The sequence below is a fragment of the Bufo bufo genome, chromosome 5 (assembly GCF_905171765.1).
Source record: "Bufo bufo chromosome 5, aBufBuf1.1, whole genome shotgun sequence".
Lineage (NCBI taxonomy): Eukaryota > Metazoa > Chordata > Amphibia > Anura > Bufonidae > Bufo > Bufo bufo.
This window is the reverse complement of record NC_053393.1, coordinates 630,159-644,541: the sequence shown is the minus strand read 5'-3', so window position 1 is coordinate 644,541 and position 14,383 is coordinate 630,159. Positions and strand designations below refer to the sequence as shown.

Here is a 14,383-nt window from a genome sequence, read left to right as displayed (position 1 = left end):
CCAGTGGTGATGTCACTCCGGTCATCACATGGTCCGTCACATGATCTTTTACCATGGTGATGGACCATGTGATGAGCGCAGTGACGTCACCACAGGTCCTTTTCATGCACACAGCAAAGAAGAAGACAGAAAAGATGCCGGCTGCGCGATCAAGTGGAGTAAGGAGAGTTAAATTATTTTTTATTTTTAACCCCTCCAGCGCTATTGTACTATGAATTCTGTATTCAGAATGCTATTATTTTCCCTTATAACCATGTTGTAAGGGAAAATAATAATGATCGGGTCTCCATCCCGATCGTCTCCTAGCAACCGTGCGTGAAAATCGCACCGCATCCGCACTTGATTGCGATTTTCACGCAACCCCATTCACTTCTATGGGGCCTGCGTTGCGTGAAAAACGCACAATATACAAGTGATGTGTGAAAATCACCGCTCCTGTGAACAGCCCCATAGAAATGAATAAGTCCGGATTCAGTGCGGGTGCAATGCGTTCACCTCACGCATCGCATCCGCGCGGAATACTCGCCCGTGTGAAAGGGGCCTTACAGTTTTCACTCCTCTGCATCCTCACCCCCTTAATAAAGGGGAAACTGCTACATTTATGTAATTGTGTCTATGAGATTGATTGATACAGAAATACATCATTACTCTGTTTGGATACTTCTGATCCTCCGTACCTTGCAGCGGTTACTGGTTATTACATCGTTTCCTGCTCTTCTTATTCTTCTTTTTTCTGAAACGAAACAAGCATCAGATAATGAATCAGACCAAATGACTACTATAGACCCCCTCTCGTCTTGTCCCCCCGACATAGCGGCAGGTGAAGAACATACAGAACATGGCCACGTCCTCTACATCAGCATCATCCTACCTCACAGAACATAGCCACGTCCTCTACATCAGCATCATCCTACCTTACAGAACATGGCCACGTCCTCTACATCAGCATCATCCTACCTTACAGAACATGGCCACGTCCTCTACATCAGCATCATCCTACCTTACAGAACATGGCCACGTCCTCTACATCAGCATCATCCTACCTTACAGAACATGGCCACGTCCTCTACATCAGCATCATCCTACCTTACAGAACATGGCCACGTCCTCTACATCAGCATCATCCTACCTTACAGAACATGGCCACGTCCTCTACATCAGCATCATCCTACCTTACAGAACATGGCCACGTCCTCTACATCAGCATCATCCTACCTTACAGAACATGGCCACGTCCTCTACATCAGCATCATCCTACCTTACAGAACATGGCCACGTCCTCTACATCAGCATCATCCTACCTTACAGAACATGGCCACGTCCTCTACATCAGCATCATCCTACCTTACAGAACATGGCCACGTCCTCTACATCAGCATCATCCTACCTTACAGAACATGGCCACGTCCTCTACATCAGCATCATCCTACCTTACAGAACATGGCCACGTCCTCTACATCAGCATCATCCTACCTTACAGAACATGGCCACGTCCTCTACATCAGCATCATCCTACCTTACAGAACATGGCCACGTCCTCTACATCAGCATCATCCTACCTTACAGAACATGGCCACGTCCTCTACATCAGCATCATCCTACCTTACAGAACATGGCCACGTCCTCTACATCAGCATCATCCTACCTTACAGAACATGGCCACGTCCTCTACATCAGCATCATCCTACCTTACAGAACATGGCCACGTCCTCTACATCAGCATCATCCTACCTTACAGAACATGGCCACGTCCTCTACATCAGCATCATCCTACCTTACAGAACATGGCCACGTCCTCTATATCAGCATCATCCTACCTTACAGAACATGGCCACGTCCTCTACATCAGCATCATCCTACCTTACAGAACATGGCCACGTCCTCTACATCAGCATCATCCTACCTTACAGAACATGGCCACGTCCTCTACATCAGCATCATCCTACCTTACAGAACATGGCCACGTCCTCTACATCAGCATCATCCTACCTTACAGAACATGGCCACGTCCTCTACATCAGCATCATCCTACCTTACAGAACATGGCCACGTCCTCTACATCAGCATCATCCTACCTTACAGAACATGGCCACGTCCTCTACATCAGCATCATCCTACCTTACAGAACATGGCCACGTCCTCTACATCAGCATCATCCTACCTTACAGAACATGGCCACGTCCTCTACATCAGCATCATCCTACCTTACAGAACATGGCCACGTCCTCTACATCAGCATCATCCTACCTTACAGAACATGGCCACGTCCTCTACATCAGCATCATCCTACCTTACAGAACATAGCCACGTCCTCTACATCAGCATCATCCTACCTTACAGAACATGGCCACGTCCTCTACATCAGCATCATCCTACCTTACAGAACATGGCCACGTCCTCTACATCAGCATCATCCTACCTTACAGAACATGGCCACGTCCTCTACATCAGCATCATCCTACCTTACAGAACATGGCCACGTCCTCTACATCAGCATCATCCTACCTTACAGAACATGGCCACGTCCTCTACATCAGCATCATCCTACCTTACAGAACATGGCCACGTCCTCTACATCAGCATCATCCTACCTTACAGAACATGGCCACGTCCTCTACATCAGCATCATCCTACCTCACAGAACATGGCCACGTCCTCTACATCAGCATCATCCTACCTTACAGAACATGGCCACGTCCTCTACATCAGCATCATCCTACCTTACAGAACATGGCCACGTCCTCTACATCAGCATCATCCTACCTTACAGAACATGGCCACGTCCTCTATATCAGCATCATCCTACCTTACAGAACATGGCCACGTCCTCTACATCAGCATCATCCTACCTTACAGAACATGGCCACGTCCTCTATATCAGCATCATCCTACCTTACAGAACATGGCCACGTCCTCTACATCAGCATCATCCTACCTTACAGAACATAGCCACGTCCTCTATATCAGCATCATCCTACCTTACAGAACATGGCCACGTCCTCTACATCAGCATCATCCTACCTTACAGAACATGGCCACGTCCTCTACATCAGCATCATCCTACCTTACAGAACATGGCCACGTCCTCTATATCAGCATCATCCTACCTTACAGAACATGGCCACGTCCTCTACATCAGCATCATCCTACCTTACAGAACATAGCCACGTCCTCTATATCAGCATCATCCTACCTTACAGAACATGGCCACGTCCTCTACATCAGCATCATCCTACCTTACAGAACATAGGGATCGCTAAGGTTAGGTCACGTCTCTCTCCATTGGTACACGCCCACTAACCCGCCCCTCTCCCTCCGCTGTATGTGAATGCCGTCTCATGTTGTATATTGTCCTGATGAAGGGGCTCTCCGCCCCAGAAACGCGTCTTATCAATACTTACCTGCTTCCGTCTACTGCTGACAGCGCCACCAGAAAGGTTCTGTTCTTTCTTCTTCGTTACGGATTCCTCTTCCCCGACGAATGCTCCCATAGCGCGGGTTTGAACCTAGGCCGCAGCGCAGGCACCGCGCAGGATCAGCAGAGGCTACAGATAGAGGTTGTGGCTGCTCACAACATTCTCCGGTAAGAGTAACTTACTACTATTTCATCATCCTATTATACAACACCACACAAGGGGCGCTGCCTCCTGTCCTTCTTTTATCTTCAATAATAACATGGTAACAGTTAACTCTTTGTGTGTTATTAGTTTAAGCCGACTGTGATGGTCTATTGTTGTGACTTAGATTAAGATCAGATCACATTTTATGACCAATTTGTGCAGAAATCCAGATCATTCCAAAGGGTTCACATACTTCTTCTTGCAACTGTATGTGTGCAGACAGCCTATCACACCTTATATACCCACCGAGGGATATGTGTGCAGACAGCCTATCACACCTTATATACCCACCGAGGGATATGTGTGCAGACAGCCTATCACACCTTATATACCCACCGAGGGATATGTGTGCAGACAGCCTATCATACACCTTATATACCCACCAAGGGATATGTGTGCAGACAGCCTATCACACCTTATATACCCACCGAGGGATATGTGTGCAGACAGCCTATCACACCTTATATACCCACCGAGGGATATGTGTGCAGACAGCCTATCACACCTTATATACCCACCGAGGGATATGTGTACAGACAGCCTATCACACCTTATATACCCACCGAGAGATATGTGTGCAGACAGCCTATCACACCTTATATACCCACCGAGGGATATGTGTGCAGACAGCCTATCATACACCTTATATACCCACCGAGGGATATGTGTACAGACAGCCTATCACACCTTATATACCCACCGAGAGATATGTGTGCAGACAGCCTATCACACCTTATATACCCACTGAGGGATATGTGTGCAGACAGCCTATCATACACCTTATATACCCACCGAGGGATATATGTGCAGACAGACTATCACACCTTATATACCCACCGAGGGATATGTGTGCAGACAGCCTATCACACCTTATATACCCACCGAGGGATATGTGTGCAGACAGCCTATCACACCTTATATACCCAACGAGGGATATGTGTGCAGACAGCCTATCACACCTTATATACCCACCGAGGGATATGTGTGCAGACAGCCTATCACACACCTTATATACCCATCGAGGGATATGTGTGCAGACAGCCTATCACATCCCTTATATACCCACCGAGGGATATGTGTGCAGACAGCCTATCACACCTTATATACCCAACGAGGGATATGTGTGCAGACAGCCTATCACACCTTATATACCCACCGAGGGATATGTGTGCAGACAGCCTATCACACACCTTATATACCCATCGAGGGATATGTGTGCAGACAGCCTATCACATCCCTTATATACCCAACGAGGGATATGTGTGCAGACAGCCTATCACACACCTTATATACCCACCGAGGGATATGTGTGCAGACAGCCTATCACACACCTTATATACCCATCGAGGGATATGTGTGCAGACAGCCTATCACATCCCTTATATACCCACCGAGGGATATGTGTGCAGACAGCCTATCACATCCCTTATATACCCACCGAGGGATATGTGTGCAGACAGCCTATCACACCTTATATACCCACCGAGGGATATGTGTGCAGACAGCCTATCACACCCCTTATATACCCACCGAGGGATATGTGTGCAGACAGCCTATCACACACCTTATATACCCACCGAGGGATATGTGTGCAGACAGCCTATCACACCTTATATACCCACCGAGGGATATGTGTGCAGACAGCCTATCACACCCCTTATATACCCACCGAGGGATATGTGTGCAGACAGCCTATCACACACCTTATATACCCAACGAGGGATATGTGTGCAGACAGCCTATCACACCTTATATACCCACCGAGGGATATGTGTGCAGACAGCCTATCACACACCTTATATACCCATCGAGGGATATGTGTGCAGACAGCCTATCACATCCCTTATATACCCAACGAGGGATATGTGTGCAGACAGCCTATCACACACCTTATATACCCACCGAGGGATATGTGTGCAGACAGCCTATCACACACCTTATATACCCATCGAGGGATATGTGTGCAGACAGCCTATCACATCCCTTATATACCCACCGAGGGATATGTGTGCAGACAGCCTATCACATCCCTTATATACCCACCGAGGGATATGTGTGCAGACAGCCTATCACACCTTATATACCCACCGAGGGATATGTGTGCAGACAGCCTATCACACACCTTATATACCCACCGAGGGATATGTGTGCAGACAGCCTATCACACCTTATATACCACCGAGGGATATGTGTGCAGACAGCCTATCACACCTTATATACCCACTGAGGGATGTGTGTGCAGACAGCCTATCACACCCCTTATATACCCACTGAGGGATATGTGTGCAGACGACCACCTCTCCACTCACCACTGTCGGGTCATTTAGAGTTCATAAGCTGTGTCTAAAGGATAGTACAAACTCGACTAAACCAGTTCATACTGGTATAGTACTGGGGCAGGAGCCCCTCCGTATGGACCTATATGTCCCCTGTGTAATCGCCGTCATGTCCGTACTCACAGTACTAGGTAAATGTGCGGTTCTGCTTCACACCGATGAGATGATTAGATCTGCTGGTAACACATTGCTCTGCAGGACATTGTTCTCCAGACACCTGGAGACATTGGGGTCATTTATAAAGCTGGGGTACAGTAGAACTGCCTCAACCAATCAGATTCCACGCTTCATTACTCACAGCTACATTGGAAAATGAAAGGTGGAATCTGATTGGTTGCTATGGGCGACTGAGCCAGTTCTACTGTACCCCATGGTATCTGTGTCTTTCCTTCTCTCTGAGGCATCGTAAAGGACCTAACCTGAGCCTCGCTGACAGACTTGGGGGTCCTTGAAATACAGCGATGTCTAACACCACTATGGGACTGCCGGAAATAGCGGAGCCAGACGGCCTACCACAGCGCAGAATGGAGGGTGACTATTAGTATCACGTGACGGGCTCCTGCATAGGGCCACACAGTTCAGGGGCGCACCGGGACTGGTGGAGATGCTTCTGGACCTCGTTCACACCTGACGCCTCAAAGCTTTTACATCAACCACCATTAGAGTTAGATGACATCTGATATAAGCCACGCCCAAACCACACCCACCTGACACCGGTGACAACCCAGAGTATAAATGGCATCAAAACCACCTCCTGTGTACTTACCTGACACTGGAGCCGGGGGGAGGAGTCCGGGGGCCACAGTCATATATATGTGTGTATCCTGTGTACTTACCTGACACTGGAGCCGGGGGGAGGAGTCCGGGGGCCACAGTCATATATATGTGTGTATCCTGTGTACTTACCTGACACTGGAGCCGGGGGGAGGAGTCCGGGGGCCACAGTCATATATATGTGTGTATCCTGTGTACTTACCTGACACTGGAGCCGGGGGGAGGAGTCCGGGGGCCACAGTCATATATATGTGTGTATCCTGTGTACTTACCTGACACTGGAGCCGGGAGGAGGAGTCCGGGGGCCACAGTCATATATATGTGTGTATCCTGTGTACTTACCTGACACTGGAGCCGGAGGGAGGAGTCCGGGGGCCACAGTCATATATATGTGTGTATCCTGTGTACTTACCTGACACTGGAGCCGGAGGGAGGAGTCCGGGGGCCACAGTCATATATATGTGTGTATCCTGTGTACTTACCTGACACTGGAGCCGGGGGGAGGAGTCCGGGGGCCACAGTCATATATATGTGTGTATCCTGTGTACTTACCTGACACTAGAGCCGGAGGGAGGAGTCCGGGGGCCACAGTCATATATATGTGTGTATCCTGTGTACTTACCTGACACTGAAGCCGGAGGGAGGAGTCCGGGGGCCACAGTCATATATATGTGTGTATCCTGTGTACTTACCTGACACTGGAGCCGGAGGGAGGAGTCCGGGGGCCACAGTCATATATATGTGTGTATCCTGTGTACTTACCTGACACTGGAGCCGGAGGGAGGAGTCCGGGGGCCACAGCCATATATATGTGTGTATCCTGTGTACTTACCTGACACTGGAGCCGGGGGGAGGAGTCCGGGGGCCACAGTCATATATATGTGTGTATCCTGTGTACTTACCTGACACTGGAGCCGGAGGGAGGAGTCCGGGGGCCACAGTCATATATATGTGTGTATCCTGTGTACTTACCTGACACTGGAGCCGGGGGGAGGAGTCCGGGGGCCACAGTCATATATATGTGTGTATCCTGTGTACTTACCTGACACTGGAGCCGGAGGGAGGAGTCCGGGGGCCACAGTCATATATATGTGTGTATCCTGTGTACTGATAACAGCGCCAGTGACCAGGACCTGCAAAGTGTCTGCTACAGGCAAGAGCTGCAGGACCTGTGATGACGTCATTGTCATGTGATCAGTGACGGAGGGGGCGGAGCTCAGCAGTAGCGAGAAGTTGGGCCTAAGTACCTTTGTCACTGTCATGTGATCAGTTCAGGGGCGGAGTTCACCAAGATGAAAATAGATGGTAAAGGACTTATGTTGAAGACATGTGCCCTGAACAGAGAAGCTCATGTTCTGTACATCACGTGGGAAACATGAACGGAATAATTTGTTTTCAAGTTCTACAGATATTCCTGGGAGGAGAGTACTACGACTCCCAACATGTCCTTGATTGCGAACACGATTACATGTTAGTGACGTCATCAAAGGTCCTTATCCACAACAAATATCCAATACTTAGCTCCGCCCCCTCCGTCACTGATCACATGACAATGACGTCATCACAGGTCCTGCAGCTCTTGCCTGTAGCAGACACTTTGCAGGTCCTGGTCACTAGCGCTGTTATCAGTACACAGGATACACACATATATATGACTGTGGCCCCCGGACTCCTCCCTCCGGCTCCAGTGTCAGGTAAGTACACAGGATACACACATATATATGACTGTGGCCCCCGGACTCCTCCCCCCGGCTCCAGTGTCAGGTAAGTACACAGGATACACACATATATATGACTGTGGCCCCCGGACTCCTCCCCCCGGCTCCAGTGTCAGGTAAGTACACAGGATACACACATATATATGACTGTGGCCCCCGGACTCCTCCTCCGGCTCCAGTGTCAGGTAAGTACACAGGATACACACATATATATGACTGTGGCCCCCGGCCTCCTCCCCCGGCTCCAGTGTCAGGTAAGTACACAGGATACACACATATATATGACTGTGGCCCCCGGACTCCTCCCCCCGGCTCCAGTGTCAGGTAAGTACACAGGATACACACATATATATGACTGTGGCCCCCGGACTCCTCCTCCCGGCTCCAGTGTCAGGTAAGTACACAGGATACACACATATATATGACTGTGGCCCCCGGACTCCTCCTCCCGGCTCCAGTGTCAGGTAAGTACACAGGATACACACATATATATGACTGTGGCCCCCGGACTCCTCCCTCCGGCTCCAGTGTCAGGTAAGTACACAGGATACACACATATATATGACTGTGGCCCCCGGACTCCTCCCTCCGGCTCCAGTGTCAGGTAAGTACACAGGATACACACATATATATGACTGTGGCCCCCGGACTCCTCCCTCCGGCTCCAGTGTCAGGTAAGTACACAGGATACACACATATATATGACTGTGGCCCCCAGACTCCTCCCCCCGGCTCCAGTGTCAGGTAAGTACACAGGATACACACATATATATGACTGTGGCCCCCGGACTCCTCCCCCCGGCTCCAGTGTCAGGTAAGTGCACAGGATACACACATATATATGACTGTGGCCCCCGGACTCCTCCCCCCGGCTCCAGTGTCAGGAAAGTACACAGGATACATACATATATAGGACTGTGGCCCCCGGACTCCTCCCCCCGGCTCCAGTGTCAGGTAAGTACACAGGATACACACATATATATGACTGTGGCCCCCAGACTCCTCCCCCCGGCTCCAATGTCAGGTAAGTACACAGGATACACACATATATATGACTGTGGCCCCCGGACTCCTCCCCCGGCTCCAGTGTCAGGTAAGTACACAGGATACACACATATATATGACTGTGGCCCCCGGACTCCTCCCCCCGGCTCCAGTGTCAGGTAAGTTCACAGGATACACACATATATATGACTGTGGCCCCCGGACTCCTCCCCCCGGCTCCAGTGTCAGGTAAGTACACAGGATACACGCATATATATGACTGTGGCCCCCGGACTCCTCCCTCCGGCTCCAGTGTCAGGTAAGTACACAGGATACACACATATATATGACTGTGGCCCCCGGACTCCTCCCTCCGGCTCCAGTGTCAGGTAAGTACACAGGATACACACATATATATGACTGTGGCCCCCGGACTCCTCCCTCCGGCTCCAGTGTCAGGTAAGTACACAGGATACACACATATATATGACTGTGGCCCCCGGACTCCTCCCCCCGGCTCCAGTGTCAGGTAAGTACACAGGATACACACATATATATGACTGTGGCCCCCGGACTCCTCCCCCCGGCTCCAGTGTCAGGTAAGTACACAGGATACACACATATATATGACTGTGGCCCCCGGACTCTTCCCCCCGGCTCCAGTGTCAGGTAAGTACACAGGATACACACATATATATGACTGTGGCCCCCGGACTCCTCCCCCCGGCTCCAGTGTCAGGTAAGTACACAGGATACACACATATATATAACTGTGGCCCCCGGACTCCTCCCCCCGGCTCCAGTGTCAGGTAAGTACACAGGATACACACATATATATGACTGTGGCACCCGGACTCCTCCCTCCGGCTCCAGTGTCAGGTAAGTACACAGGATACACACATATATATGACTGTGGCCCCCGGACTCCTCCCTCCTGCTCCAGTGTCAGGTAAGTACACAGGATACACACATATATATGACTGTGGCCCCCGGACTCCTCCCTCCGGCTCCAGTGTCAGGTAAGTACACAGGATACACACATATATATGACTGTGGCCCCCGGACTCCTCCCTCCGGCTCCAGTGTCAGGTAAGTACACAGGATACACACATATATATGACTGTGGCCCCCGGACTCCTCCCCCCGGCTCCAGTGTCAGGTAAGTACACAGGATACACACATATATATGACTGTGGCCCCCGGACTCCTCCCTCCGGCTCCAGTGTCAGGTAAGTACACAGGATACACACATATATATGACTGTGGCCCCCGGACTCCTCCCTCCGGCTCCAGTGTCAGGTAAGTACACAGGATACACACATATATATGACTGTGGCCCCCGGACTCCTCCCTCCGGCTCCAGTGTCAGGTAAGTACACAGGATACACACATATATATGACTGTGGCCCCCGGACTCCTCCCTCCGGCTCCAGTGTCAGGTAAGTACACAGGATACACACATATATATGACTGTGGCCCCCGGACTCCTCCCCCCGGCTCCAGTGTCAGGTAAGTACACAGGATACACATTCTGAGGACCGCCGCTGCCACCAGTGGACTGATAGCAGGGAGGAGGAGGGGAGGGGTTGTGGCCACTGCGCCACCAATGAATATAGTTTATACCTGAATACAAACGCAGGCTGCGGGTGCTGGCCATATCCCATACCTGGCACCCACCCTGATAGAGCTCTATCAGACTCTACTGAAGCCCTGTCTGCCATGGTAACCTCCCTGCTGCTGTGTGTACTATGCACAGGACAGCAGGGAGAGTGTGAGGTCCTATTCACCCTGATAGAGCTCTATCAGACACTACTGAAGCCCTGGCTGCCATGATAACCTCCCTGCTGCTGTGTGTACTATGCACAGGACAGCAGGGAGAGTGTGAGATCCTATTCACCCTGATAGAGCTCTATCAGACACTACTGAAGCCCTGGCTGCCAAGGTCAGCTCCCTGCTGCTGTGTGCACTGTGCCCAGGGCAGCAGGGAGAGTGTGAGGCCCTATTCACCATAATAGAGCTCTATCAGACACTACTGAAGCCCTGGCTGCCATGGTAACATCCCTGCTGCTGTGTGCACTATGCACAGGACAGCAGGGAGAGTGTGAGGTCCTATTCACCCTGATAGAGCTCTATCAGACACTACTGAAGCCCTGGCTGCCATGGTAACATCCCTGCTGCTGTGTGTACTATGCACAGGACAGCAGGGAGAGTGTGAGGTCCTATTCACCCTGATAGAGCTCTATCAGACACTACTGACGCCCTGGCTGCCATGGTAACATCCCTGCTGCTGTGTGTACTATGCACAGGACAGCAGGGAGAGTGTGAGGCCCTATTCACCATCATAGATCTCTATCAGACTCTACTGAAGCCCTGGCTGCCATGGTAACCTCCCTGCTACTGTGTGTACTATGCACAGGACAGCAGGGAGAGTGTGAGGCCCTATTCACCCTGATAGAGCTCTTTCAGACTCTACTGAAGCCCTGGCTGCCATGGTCCGCTCCCTGCTGCTGTGTGTACTATGCCCAGGACAGCAGAGAGAGTGTGAGGTCCTATTCACCATAATAGAGCTCTATCAGACTCTACTGAAGCCCTGGCTGCCATGGTAACCTCCCTGCTACTGTGTGTACTATGCACAGGACAGCAGGGAGAGTGTGAGGCCCTATTCACCCTGATAGAGCTCTATCAGACACTACTGAAGCCCTGGCTGCCATGGTAACCTCCCTGCTGCTGTGTGTACTATGCACAGGACAGCAGGGAGAGTGTGAGGCCCTATTCACCATCTTAGATCTCTATCAGACTCTACTGAAGCCCTGGCTGCCATGGTAACCTCCCTGCTACTGTGTGTACTATGCACAGGACAGCAGGGAGAGTGTGAGGCCCTATTCACCCTGATAGAGCTCTATCAGACTCTACTGAAGCCCTGGCTGCCATGGTCCGCTCCCTGCTGCTGTGTGTACTATGCCCAGGACAGCAGAGAGAGTGTGAGGTCCTATTCACCATAATAGAGCTCTATCAGACTATACTGAAGCCCTGGCTGCCATGGTAACCTCCCTGCTGCTGTGTGTACTATGCACAGGACAGCAGGGAGAGTGTGAAGTCCTATTCACACTGATAGAGCTCTATCAGACTCTACTGAAGCCCTGTCTGCCATGGTAACATCCCTGCTGCTGTGTGTACTATGCACAGGACAGCAGGGAGAGTGTGAGGCCCTATTCACCATCATAGAGCTCTATCAGACTCTACTGAAGCCCTGGCTGCCATGGTAACCTCCCTGCTGCTGTGTGTACTATGCACAGGACAGCAGGGAGAGTGTGAGGCCCTATTCACCCTGATAGAGCTCTATCAGACTCTACTGAAGCCCTGGCTGCCATGGTCCGCTCCCTGCTGCTGTGTGTACTATGCCCAGGACAGCAGAGAGAGTGTGAGGTCCTATTCACCATAATAGAGCTCTATCAGACTCTACTGAAGCCCTGGCTGCCATGGTAACCTCCCTGCTACTGTGTGTACTATGCACAGGACAGCAGGGAGAGTGTGAGGCCCTATTCACCCTGATAGAGCTCTATCAGACTCTACTGAAGCCCTGGCTGCCATGGTCCGCTCCCTGCTGCTGTGTGTACTATGCCCAGGACAGCAGAGAGAGTGTGAGGTCCTATTCACCATAATAGAGCTCTATCAGACTCTACTGAAGCCCTGGCTGCCATGGTAACCTCCCTGCTACTGTGTGTACTATGCACAGGACAGCAGGGAGAGTGTGAGGCCCTATTCACCCTGATAGAGCTCTATCAGACACTACTGAAGCCCTGGCTGCCATGGTAACCTCCCTGCTGCTGTGTGTACTATGCACAGGACAGCAGGGAGAGTGTGAGGCCCTATTCACCATCTTAGATCTCTATCAGACTCTACTGAAGCCCTGGCTGCCATGGTAACCTCCCTGCTACTGTGTGTACTATGCACAGGACAGCAGGGAGAGTGTGAGGCCCTATTCACCCTGATAGAGCTCTATCAGACTCTACTGAAGCCCTGGCTGCCATGGTCCGCTCCCTGCTGCTGTGTGTACTATGCCCAGGACAGCAGAGAGAGTGCGAGGTCCTATTCACCATAATAGAGCTCTATCAGACTCTACTGAAGCCCTGGCTGCCATGGTAACCTCCCTGCTACTGTGTGTACTATGCACAGGACAGCAGGGAGAGTGTGAGGTCCTATTCACCCTGGTAGAGCTCTATCAGACACTACTGAAGCCCTGGCTGCCATGATAACCTCCCTGCTGCTGTGTGTACTATGCACAGGACAGCAGGGAGAGTGTGAGGTCCTATTCACCCTGGTAGAGCTCTATCAGACTCTACTGAAGCCCTGGCTGCCATGGTAACCTCCCTGCTGCTGTGTGTACTATGCACAGGACAGCAGAGAGAGTGCGAGGTCCTATTCACCATAATAGAGCTCTATCAGACTCTACTGAAGCCCTGGCTGCCATGGTCCGCTCCCTGCTGCTGTGTGTACTATGCCCAGGACAGCAGAGAGAGTGCGAGGTCCTATTCACCATAATAGAGCTCTATCAGACTCTACTGAAGCCCTGGCTGCCATGGTAACCTCCCTGCTACTGTGTGTACTATGCACAGGACAGCAGGGAGAGTGTGAGGTCCTATTCACCCTGGTAGAGCTCTATCAGACACTACTGAAGCCCTGGCTGCCATGATAACCTCCCTGCTGCTGTGTGTACTATGCACAGGACAGCAGGGAGAGTGTGAGGTCCTATTCACCCTGGTAGAGCTCTATCAGAGTCTACTGAAGCCCTGGCTGCCATGGTAACCTCCCTGCTGCTGTGTGTACTATGCCCAGGACAGCAGGGAGAGTGTGAGGTCCTATTCACCCTGATAGAGATCTATCGGGGTGAATAGGACAAGGGATGAAAGATCCCAGGTTCTGGCCCCTAAGGGGGCTGATAGTAAATAAA

The 14,383-nt window shown here is 51.1% G+C and overlaps 2 protein-coding genes across 3 annotated transcripts in view; one reads left to right on the top strand and one right to left on the bottom strand.

Moving 5' to 3' along the window:
• LOC121001564 overlaps positions 1–7,888 on the bottom strand; it is an 82,361-nt gene extending 74,473 nt beyond the window's left edge. Inside the window, exon 1 of the mRNA XM_040432699.1 lies at positions 6,723–7,888. The gene's annotated coding sequence lies outside the window, so the exon portion shown is untranslated. The remainder of the gene's footprint in view (positions 1–6,722) is intronic.
• A 1,574-nt stretch (positions 7,889–9,462) lies between these two features.
• LOC121001997 (zinc finger protein 585A-like) overlaps positions 9,463–14,383 on the top strand; it is a 60,769-nt gene continuing 55,848 nt past the window's right edge. Inside the window, exon 1 of one of the 2 annotated variants that reach the window (XM_040433291.1) lies at positions 9,463–10,871. The gene's annotated coding sequence lies outside the window, so the exon portion shown is untranslated. Of the gene's footprint in view, positions 10,942–14,383 lie in introns of both variants that reach the window. The other variant, XM_040433290.1, reaches the window with a different exon arrangement.